General features: G+C 44.1%; 1 long non-coding RNA gene across 3 annotated transcripts in view; it reads right to left on the bottom strand.

Moving 5' to 3' along the window:
* The window catches only part of Gm35900, a 29,310-nt gene extending 19,106 nt beyond the window's left edge, over positions 1-10,204 (bottom strand). The window contains exons 1-2 of one of the 3 annotated variants that reach the window (XR_003955914.1): positions 9,064-10,204; positions 7,685-7,834 (exon numbers count right to left, since the gene is read on the bottom strand). This is a non-coding gene — a long non-coding RNA (predicted gene, 35900). Of the gene's footprint in view, positions 1-7,684; positions 7,835-8,956; positions 9,027-9,063 lie in introns of those variants that run through there. The other 2 variants (XR_868401.3, XR_003955915.1) reach the window with 2 other exon arrangements.

The raw sequence follows: 10,204 nt of genomic DNA on the forward strand, positions 1-10,204 counted from the left end.
GTTTTGTTTTGTTTTGTTTTGTTTTGTTTTTTTTAAAAATCAGAATCTTAATTCAGAATTGGTCAAAGCTTGTCAGGACAACGTTATTTAAAGTGCCCAGTACGTGGCACTTTGGGTGAAAAAATCAGGAACTTTCCATGAGTCCCCCTCTGCTGATTAGTTTTTTAATCAACTTGATACAAACTAAAGATACCTCGGAAGACAGAGCCTCGGTTGAGGATTTCCTTTCATCCAACTACCCTGTAGCCAAGCCTGTGGGACATCTTGACTGATGATGGATATGGGAAGGCCTATGTCACTGTGGCTGATGTCATCCCCAAGCATTCTGGGTTATATACAAAATTTAGCCAAGCAAGTTGGGAAGCAACTCTCCCCCATGGTCTCTACTCTAGTTCCTGCCTTTCTTGAATTCCTGTCCTGACTTCCCCAGGTGATGAACTGTAACCCATAAGATGAAATAAAGCTTTCCTCCCTGTTACTATAGGTCATGGCGTTTACTACAGCAATAGAAAGCAAACTAGGACAGATACTGGTGCCACAGAGAAGGGATACTGCTGTGACAGACCTGACCGTGCTTTGGGGACAGACTGTGGAAGAATTTGGAACTTTGGGATAGGAAAGCGATTGGATACTCAGAGCTTAATGTTTTTCTCTGTGGGAACTTGGAAGAGAATGTTTAAAAAATCAGCTACCAAATACAGACACTATTGTATATGCCAGCAAGATTTTGCTGAAAGGACCCTGATATAGCTGTCTCTTGTGAGGCTTTGCCAGTGCCTGGCAAATACAGAAGTGGATGCTCACAGTCATCTATCAGATGGAACACAGGGCCCCCAATGGAGAAGCTAGAGAAAGTATCCAAGGAGCTGAAGGTGTCTGCAGCCTTATAGGTGGAACAACAATATGAACTAACCAGTACCCCTGGAGCTCGGGTCTCTAGCTGCATGTGTAGCAGAAGATGGCCTAGTCGGCCATCACTGGGAAGAGAGGTCCCTTGGTCTTGCAAACTTTATACGCCCCAGTACAGGGGAATGCCAGGGCCAAGAAGCGGGAGTGGGTGGGTTGGGGAGCAGGGTAGGGGGAGAGTATAGGGGACCTTTGGGATAGCATTTGAAATGTAAATGAAGAAAATATCTAATAAAAAATGCAGATAGTGGAGGCCTGGCTAGTCCCTCAAAGGCTAGATCTGGGCTGTTCATGTGATATTTTGAACTAATAATCTATGTTTTCTAGTCAGTTGGAGTTGAAGAGTCAACCATGATTTACAAGAGATCAATATCTCTAAACCTTTGTGTTACTAGGTGAATACATACTATTTAGCTGTGGCTGAAAATTCTGGTGTGATTAGTAAGAGTAAATTATTGTTTGGATGAAATCTTCTAGGGAATATATCCCTAGGGTCAGGACACAGAGCTGTGGTCTGGAGGGTCAAGGCTGCATTTTAAGCTGTTGCCTAAACTTGGTAATGTGAGAGACTCTTCTATATGATGCTGGTTTTCGGGCATGAAGGCTACAGGTTTGAAGAGTCATGGAGAGCAGCTGAGGTTTGACACTGTCTGCAAGGATCAGAGTCTCTGTGGAGAAGCAAGAAAGGCCCCTGGTGAAGGCACAGCCTCAGTTGCAGTGGAGACCCAAGGATACCGAAAGCAATAGAGCTCTTTTTTTCCGCTGTAAAATGAGTTCCTTTATTTATTTATTTTTCCAGATTTTTATTTTATTTTTTATTTTTTGGTATTTATTTTATTTACATTTCCAATGTTATCCCAAAAGTCCCCCCAACGCTCCCCAACCCACACACTCCCAGTTCTTGGCCCTGGCGTTCCCCTGTACTGAGTCATATAAAGTTTGCAAGACCAATGGGCCTCTGTTTCCACTGATGGCCGACTAGGCCATCTTCTGATTCATATTCAGCTAGAGACACGAGCTGGGGGGGGGGGGGTACTGATTAGTTCATATTGTTGTTCCACCTATAGGGTTGCAGATCCCTTTAGCTCCCTGGGTTCTTTCTCTAGCTCCTCCATTGGGGGCCCTGTGATTTTTATTTTACTTTAGACTTAGTCAAAGCTTGTCAGAGTCATGCTGTTCAGAATGCCCAGGACATTGCACTTTTGGTGGAAAATCAAGAAACTTGATACCCACCAAGGACAGTGGCAGGTGTAGAACCAAGGCAGCATGAGCCTACCAGACAAACTATAGGTTGGAATTGGAAGAGCCAGACAAGTGAATTGCTCAAGTCTTTTGGATCCCAGAAAATAGTAAATGTCAGATCCTAGATAGATACTGAACTTTTTATATTGTTGGTCTTTTGTTTGGCTTTCCCCTGAACTATACCCTGGAATACAAAGTATTTAATTCACTTTGAATTTTATAGGAGTTCTCAGTTAAGATGCTGGATATTAGAAGGAAACTTGAATTTTTAAAGTGTTAAAAATTTTTTAAATGTTGGAACTTTTGAAATTGGACTATGTTTTATATTATGATAGTAACATGAAATCTTAGGGATAAACAAGAAAGGAAAGGTTATGGTTTCATAGTAATATACTTGTGTGCCAGGCTCTTAAAGGGTGAGTTGTGGTAGTTAGTTTTTATAGTATGCCACAAGCTAGAGTCAAGATAGAGTCCCGGGAAAGAGGGAAACTGAATTAAGGCATTGCCTCAACCAGTCTGGCCCATGGACATGTCTCTGTGTCATTGTATTGGTTGCTAATTGATGTGGGAAGGTGTTGGGAGCTATTAAGACAACACAATTGTCCTGATCTCTGAATTGGGCCTCTCCCCCCAAGAAGAAAAGGGGGTCAAAAGTGGGCCACCGACGCACCGCTCTGAGAACAACCACAGATTGTTCCAGCCCTAAGTCAGTGCCAGATGTCCTGACCAGAAGATGTACCCTGATACCACCAAGTTACTGCTTCCCCTGTGTAGTCGCCAAAAGAAAAATTTCCACTGCCCCATCCCTCCTGCTGAGAAGTGCTTCCTTCTTTGCTTGTGCATTTCCGCTGCCCCATTCCTCCTGCTGAGAAGTACTTCCCCTTTTGCTTGTGCATTTAAGCCTTGAGCCTTGCTAATACAGTGACACCTTGATGCTAATCAGACTGTGTTGTTTCTCGCACTTGGAGTCCGTCTCTCCCACCCCCCATTTGGACTTCTTAGGAGAAGGTCCCCTCAAGACCCTCGAATAACTGAACCTGCTGGACGGGTCAGGAAGGTTCAGCCGACTATGGAAGTGGCCACTTCCAGGCAGGTGGTCCTGACTTGTATAAGAAATCAAGCTGAGCAAACCATAGAGAGCTAACCAGTAAGCATTAATCTTCTGGGGTTCTGCTTCAGCTCCTTCACTGCCTTTCCTGGATGATGGAGTGCAAGCATTAATAATGTAAACCCCCTTTCTCTCTAAGTTGCCTTTGGTTATAGTGTTAATCACAGCAATAGGAAGCAAATAAGGACATCCCTAAAATAATTCACAAAGTAAATAACAGGCTCCACTTACAGAGTTTCTTTTTATAAAAGGAAGAAGACATTTGGAAAGAAACCATTGCTTTTTCTGTCTTGGGAGCATTCTTTTCAAAAAGTGCATAGAAGCAGGTGTCCACGTTTATTTGTGTACAAAACAGCAATGTGACCACTCAGTGGTAGGGCTAAAGGAAATGTTTTCACTGTAGGTAAGAGAGACAGAACATCCAGAAGCAACTGGAAGAGTCCAGAGCAGAAAGAGAAAGCAGTAGACTGACTGTGGCCAGCAGGCTGGTTGTGACTAGGGCTATCACTGAGACAGGGGAGAATAACAGGAGCTACAGAATAGAGGAAACATAATAAGGGAAGCAGGAACAAAGGAGAGAGAGGAGAAGGGAGGCTAGAGGGACAATATTGGGGTATTACGGAGAATGAGTAGCTGGAGGAAGGAAGCTGAAAAATGGGGAAGTTTAGAGTGGGGGAGGAGGTGAGAGGAGCTAGGAGGCTAGCCTAGACTTTGAAATATGTAACAGGTACTTGTCATGCTGAGGGAACCCGGAGGCCAGCGTGCCCTTTGGTATACTAACAGACACCACAGGTAGCCATATGTCCCTTATGCCTCAGAAGGGAACCGGTTCCTTCTGATAGAAGAGAACCAGCTTCAAGAGTTCCCGAGGAATGCTGGCTTGTATCTAACCAAAGAAATCATCCCGCAGGCCAGGTTAGCCCATTTTCAGATATTTTGGCTGCCTTTTGGAGTTTGAGGAATTGAATTCTCCTTTGGACCTAACGGTTTTTGACAAGAACCACGGAAGGTCTTTGATTAATAGAACAAATAGCCAGATCTTAAGTCTGATCTGGAGCTCTGGTCTTACAGCTTGGAGTGAGGTCAGAAACACATGGGATGGGTTTTGTTTAGGTTTTATTTTTGAAATGGTGTGTGTGTGTGTGTGTGTGTGTGTGTGTGTGTGTGTCTCAAGTAGCCCAGGCTAGCCTCCAACTAAATAGGCAAGGGTGATATTAAACTGCTAATCCTCCTGTTTCTGCCTCCTGAGTACTGGGATTTCAGGGTTGTATCACCACTCGGAGCTTTGCCGTTTGGAGGGTGGAATCCAAGGCTTGTTTATATCAACAAGCACTCTACTGAGCCAGCATCCCCGGACCAAAGATCAGTATTCTTTAGAAATGGCTTAGGCCATGGGGAATATTCAAGAGCACTTATAGGACATACAGTTCCGAAACTTTTCATTTATGTCTGGGGAAACCGAGTCCAAAAAAAACCCTGCATATTCTATTATCAACTATGGAAAGCTGGGGCTAAACCATGGCTGCTTGGGACATAAAGGAGTCAGAACCAATTGGGTTTGGTGCCTCACATCTGTCATCCCAGATATGGGAGTATGTGGAAGGATGCTTTCCATGAGATCAACATTAGCAGATGCCGTGGGTTGGAGGCTACTTGATAAGTTTCAGGCTAGCCTATGCTACAGAGCAAAACCCTGTCTCACAAGGGATGGGGGTATAAATAGGACAAACAGAAAGTTAGAATCAGATGTTTTTTCCTTGATTTTTCTCTGTGACATTGGGCAAGTGTTCCCTTACAAAGAGTTTAGTACTGTGTTCAAAGACCCCAGGACAGTAGATTCATGAGCCTGGGTACCGGGCCTAAGTTCCGATGTCTGGATCAAAAGGAATTGAATTTGCACTTGGCAATTGGGGTACAAAAGGGGAAGCCAGTATATGGAAGGAACTCTTAAGTGTAAAGAATGGACCAGAGTGTAAGTGAGGAGCTACAGGCACACTGATGTCACCTCACCCGCTGTTCTGCAAGCTGCAGGCAGCATCCCTGAGACAAGATGGCTAAGGTTGCAGAGGATTCACCCAGGCGATGAGGCAGTGGGAAGTCTTAGGGAGTCAATGTGCGAGGCTCATAGGAATCAGAACCAGAGAAGTCAGGGAAGCCTCAGATGTCATCAGTCATATGAACACTGGGAGAAGATGGAGCAGAGTATGCAGGCTCTCACAGATACCCAGGCTCTGTCTCGACTGTAAAAGGGGGTACTAAAGAGCAGGTCAGTTATATATCAGAGATACAGTTGTGAATTATCATCTGAAAATGTGAGATCTCAGACTTCCCTGGTTTCAGGGTTCTCATCTGTGGTCTGAGACTTTACTCAATCAGTCATCATGATCCTCTCAGAGCAGAAGCCTAATCCCATCACTGTTTGCCTCAGAGCCCTCAGGGTTTCCATCCCCTCTCCTACTGGACATAGTTTAAAGTGTACAGTGTGTCTATGGTCCCCAACTCCCACACCTTTGTACTGCCAAGTAGATACCAGCTACTGTCCGTAAAGTACCTTCCTCTCTGTGTCCGCACACAGTGTCCCCACACCCACACTGTAGCCTCATTCTGACCTTTGTTTATTAGTTCTTCATTCCATGCTCCTTTGGGCAACACACACACACACACACATCCTTCTGTTTCTTTCTCATGATGCCCTATTAGAAGCAAGCTCCAGGGTAGTGGGGGCCTCTGCTGTTGTCCCCAATGTCTGGTGTGAAACCTCAGACAGTACTTGTTGCATCTGCGACTAAATAATTCTTCAAATGTTCATTGAAAGCTTGAAAGAATAGAATTGTAGCCCTGTAGCACTGGCAAGGCAGAGTGCTAACCAGTTCATTTCTGTCCCATGTCCCTTGTAGACTCCCAGCTTAGTGACCTGGTCTCTAATGGTCCCACTTACCTCCTAAAACCCTCTGTGTGGCTTGCCTGTACCCAGCTCTTTCCCTTCTAACTTAGCAAACAGCACTGCCAGTTGCTGGCTGTGTCCACAGGAGAAGGCAGATGTCACCACACCTTATGGTTGAGGTGGTTTGGAAGTCGGCACCTTTTGGAGCTTGCCATCAATCACCCTGGTCACTCAGAACACTGTGTGGTCAGATCCCCCAGAGGTGGGGAGGATACCTGAAGGCATTAGAGGCGTGCCAGTGTAGGCTGTGGATCAGAACAGTTTTCCAGGGATAGAGAAGGCTAAGGTTCCCTTGATCTTCTGGGCTTTGCCCTGTTGACTCCATCACAAACAGAACAAGCCATACTCAATGTCCCTTGGCCTGTGTGCTCAGGATGGTGCGGAATAAACCAGCTGACTTTCTATTTCCTACAGAAGGGTCATGCCCAGTTCTATTTATAGAGGGGCCCCAACCCAGCTTCCCAAAGTCTTTTCTACGTTTTTTTTTCCCCCTCTTTAAAATGCATAGTGACTTAAATGATTGGAGGAGGTGCAAGCTGCTCTAGGAAGACAGGATTTCAGTCTGTGAAAGAACATTTTAAAATCTCTGGTTTGGTGGTGCTCAGTTAGTAGACAGCTTGTCCAACACAAAGCTCTGTGTTTGATCCCCAGCCATATATAAACCATGGGTAGTGCACACATCTGTAATCCCTGCACTCTGGAGGTGGAGGCAGGGCAACATGAAATTCAAAGTCATTTTCAGCTACAGAAGAATATGCTTCCAAAAAAACCAAACAAAACTAACTAACTAACTAACTAAGTAACTAACTAACTAACTAACTAACAAAACTGCATAGCCCTGGCTGTCTCAGAACTTGCTCTGTACTAGGCTGGCCTCAAATTCAGAGATCTACTTGCCTCTGCCTCCTGTGTGCTGCAATTAAAGGCTTGTACCAGCACCATCTGCCAATCAGGGAAAGCTGGCCCATAGATTTTTCATCCCTCTCCCTCCCCTCCCCCTCTCCCTCCCCTCCCCCTCCCCGTCTCCCTCTGTTTTTTAAACTGATTTATTTTATGTGCATTGGTTTTTGTTTTTTGGTTTTTGGTTTTTCGAGACAGGGTTTCTCTATATAGCCCTGGCTGTCCTGGAACTCACTTTGTAGACCAGGCTGGCCTCGAACTCAGAAATCCATCTACCTCAGCCTCGTGAGTGCTGGGATTAAGGGCATGTGCCACCACGCCCAGCTGTGCATTGGTGTTTTGAGTGAAGGTTTCAGATCTCCTGGGCCTAGAGTTACAGATAGTTGTGAGCCGTCATATGGTTGGTAGGAACTGAATCCAGGTCTTCTAGAGAACAACCCAGTACTCTTAACCACTGAACCATCTCTCCAGCCCTCCTGGATAATCTCTTAATAGGCTTGTAGTACATGGCCTTGAGTGTGGGCAAAGCCTTGGTCTGTGTGTTTGTGTGGAGAGAGGACCTGAGAATCTCGTCAGTCTCTTACCTCGACTCCTGTAAGCTTCTGGTCCAGAGATGATGAACCTGCGGTCAGAGCATCCTGTGGTCAAAGCATACGTAGCAGCTCAGCTTCTGCATCCTGCTGGGGCTTGTATCTCCATCTGCAAGGCCATTGCTGCTGTTCAGAAAAGCGTGACTTAACAAATAACAAGAAACACAAAAATTACAAAGGGTAAGATTAAGGAGGAGACAGACAAACCTAGGAAGAAAATTCAACCACACACCAATCGCCATTCCCTCTACTCAGTGGGACAACATTTCTTTTTCCTTTTTATTTCTTTGTACTTTCCTAATTTGCTTTTTTTTTTTAAGTAGAAGCCCTTCTCTCAGAAAAATAAATCACAAAGTTAATAGAAGTCTCTCTCTCTCAGTCCTGATTTTATATTTTGTACACCTTTTTTTTTTTTTTTTTAATGCTGCAGTGGCTCAGGGTTATAAGTGAAACATTTGAGAGCTGCCGCCAGCCCCCACCCCTAGAAAACAAGCTGAAAGTTTAAAAACACATTCATTTTACTGGGATAAGTGTCACTGTGGCAGAGTAAAGAGAAACACTTAAAGAACCGTGTCACGGTGCGCAGAAAGGTGTTTTCCCTGCATAGTTTTGATCTTTAGTCCATTTAAAACTGTTATGACTTTCTTTGGGTGGGTGGGTGGGGCATGGGTGGGGCAAGCCAAATTCAATGAGCTAAATTTACCCTTAAACACCCCTCTGTTTTCCTAGTCTTAACTTCAATGAGGTCCTGGTCTTAAAGATATTAATTTTAAACTGTTGCTTCAGCTGGTGAGCCCAATAGGACAGCGATTAACTGTAATATTATAAGATCTCCTAGAATAATTTTTTTCCTAGAATAAACTTAATAGGCACAGGAATAGTTGTAAAGGGTTGTCATTCATATATATATATCTCCCTTGCCTCTTGCTAGTCTTATCCCTGAGGAAAAAAATGTCCTTAGGCATCAGTAGTGAATGATGTGGAGCTGTATACAACATAATTTGATTCTTCCAGGGCTGTGTCTCCTTACACACACACTAAAGACTATGTAAGATTATTCTTAGTCTTGTGGAAAATGACACACTACTTGTGTTGTGCCGCGTGGGAGCTAAGACAGGGATTTCTTTACTCTGTGGCAGGTTAAAAATCTGGCTTACCAAGCCATGCCTGTTTTTTAGTAGCTATTTTATCTTACAAAATTTCAATAATGCATAGGGATCAAATTAATGTTATGTAATACAGGCCAAGTTGTCATTAAATATATACCTGTCTTTAAACCTTGGCTCTGCCTCTTCCATGCTGTGTGGTCCTGCGAAGCCCACCTAACTTCTCTGAAAGATTTCTTGGAGGATTGTTGGGACAAAAGCACATACCAGCATCAGCAGCTCTCTGTGTTACACGTGATGCACATATAAATTCATTTCCATGTTTCCACTCAGTTCTCAGAGAATGGCAGTTTTGTTCAGTTGAGCAAACATTGACTGTGTTGTGTACAAAGTCCTGGAGACAGCAATCATCACTCATCCTTTAAGATTCTCTCCATCTTCTGAGGCAATGGAGCCTTGCTATGTCCTTCAAGGTAGATGAACACATCTCTACCTGAGTATGAAGGAAATGTGCTGGGATTCAAATGTTAATTTCACTTAGTATGCTTTTAAGGGGGTGGGGGGAGTCAATGAGCTTCCAAGGAGCCCTTGAAAGACCAAAAGTTTTGGATCTAAAGAAGAACGAGATTTTTGGGAAGCCAGCAATGAGGAAGAAACGTTGTCAGAGGCAACATTGAGGACAACGACAAGGAAGAGCAGATGTAGTGTAACTTAATGAGATACAGCCATCCTTGTATCCACGGGAGCAACATCTCTGGACTCAGCCTAAAGTGTGGATTAATAACAGCTGGAGAAAGTTGTGGTTCTGGAGCCAGAGAGGTAGCTCCATGGATAAGAACCCTGGCTGTTCTTCCAGAGGACACATTCAGTTCCCAGCCCTCATGTCTGGCGCCTCCCAACTGCTTAGAATTCCAGCTCCAGGGCCTCTGACACAGTCTCTGACCTCTATAAGCACTGGCATATACTCGGCATACATTCTCACAGACATACACACTTAAGGAAGGATAAATCTTTTGAAGATATGATTACAGACATCACTTCCTCGTCATCAGTTCCCAAAGGGAACAGTGAAATGACACAGGACAATTTACACCAGACTAAACAGTAGGGAGGATGGCTTAGATCATATAGGAGGATGTGGGATAGTTCTATGCAGAGTGTATTTATTCAAGTAGTTGTTTATTTAGTTATTTATTTCTTCAGTTATTTGTTTGCTTGTTTATTCTTGAGCATTCATGGATTTGAGTATCCAAAATGGTTCTTGAATCAGTCTCAATGTATACCCAGGATGGCTGTACATAGGAGAACTGAATCTCCTCAGGGGGTGACAAAGTAAGAGAGACAGAGATGTAGAGACACATAGAGATGGACAGACAGACAAACAGACAGAGGAAGAGAGGAGGGAGGG

This window comes from Mus musculus, chromosome 5 (assembly GCF_000001635.26).
Source record: "Mus musculus strain C57BL/6J chromosome 5, GRCm38.p6 C57BL/6J".
Taxonomy (NCBI): Eukaryota; Metazoa; Chordata; class Mammalia; order Rodentia; family Muridae; genus Mus; species Mus musculus.